This window comes from Triticum dicoccoides, chromosome 6B, assembly GCF_002162155.2.
Source record: "Triticum dicoccoides isolate Atlit2015 ecotype Zavitan chromosome 6B, WEW_v2.0, whole genome shotgun sequence".
Classification (NCBI taxonomy): domain Eukaryota; kingdom Viridiplantae; phylum Streptophyta; class Magnoliopsida; order Poales; family Poaceae; genus Triticum; species Triticum dicoccoides.
The window spans coordinates 404,902,333-404,903,726 of NC_041391.1; positions in this window are offsets into that span (position 1 = coordinate 404,902,333).

The window sequence follows — 1,394 nt, forward strand, 5'->3', positions numbered from 1 at the left end:
TCGCTGCACGCAGGCAGGATCGAATGTTCGGGAAGACGCCGAAGGTTCCGGGCGCCGGAGGTTCCGGGTGAAGGTCCGGGCCGGGTTAAGCCTAACCAAAGAGTTGCAGTGGGAGCTGGGCTGGCGTACGGGGGCCGGAAGGTCTGTGCCAGTCGGAAGTTTTGGGGGCCGGAAGGTCCGGTCCAGGTTTTGGGCTGGTTCCGGGCTAACCAGAGAGTTGGCACGCCCAGGCTCGTCTGGGTCATCGGATGCCAGAAGTTCTGGGGCGGCCACAGGTTCTGGGATCTGGCTGAAAGTTCCAGGCTGAGCAGAGAGTTGGCACTTGTCCCTTCTTCCTCAGCTCTTGGTTCGATGGCTTGTGTGATGTACCTGATTACACATAGTGTTTCTGACTTAGGCGGCAGCCATCTCTCACTTGAATGTAAGGGAAGCTCAAGTAGGAGAGATGTCACCTCGGATTGAATAGCACGTGCGCGAGCTCTTGTCACAAGTCCACTTGGTGCTTGGGTAGTTGGGGTAGTATCCATGGGGATGACCATGGGATGCTCCGCATCATGTTTGGGTGGTATCAACATGTACACATCTCCATTTGCACCCTCCATATCTTTCCGCTTCTTTGGAGTTTCACCTTCCATTACTTAGGAGTGCTTTGGAGAGATGGCAGCAGTAGTACCACGACTGACAGCTGGAGTACCACTTGTAGGCGGTAGTACCACTCCCAGTACCACGGGTACTACCGCCTTGACTCGGGTCTTGTTTTTTCGTGTTGGGTTCATGGGTAGTTCAATGGTGGTCCCACTGGCATACTACCGCTGACCCCATTTTGACCCAGTCAGGGAAGCGATAGTAGTAGGAGCGGTAGTACCGGGCCTACCATCGCTGCCACTTCTGCTCAAGGCTCTGATCTCCAAGCCCTCCCCTGCTTCCTCAGCGATAGTAGAGCGACTGTGGTGGGCAGCAGTACCACCTGTAAGCGGTAGTACCGCTGGCTCCAGTGCTAGTACTGCTGGGGCATTACTACCTCTCCCCCCTTGTCCTGCTCTGCTCTCTTAGCGTAGAGTGCTACAACCCTAGCGGTAGTACCACTGAGGCGAGCGGTTGTACTACTAGGGCGAGCAGTAGTACCGCTCCGGCGGCACTACCGGCTCGAGATCTTGCACCAATGCACTGCACTTCATGCAGTACCGCTCGGGCGGTAGTACCGCTCTCCTGAGCGGCAGTACCGCTCGGTGCAGGCTGAAAACTGGGTAACAGTTGGATTTGTTCCCCTACTATATAAAGTGGTCTTATTCCCCAAGAAGACGACCTCTTCCTCCCCAAACTCCATTGTTGCTCCAAAAGCTTATTTTTTTCCCAATCTGTCTCACTAGCCAATCAAACTTGTTGTTTTTTAG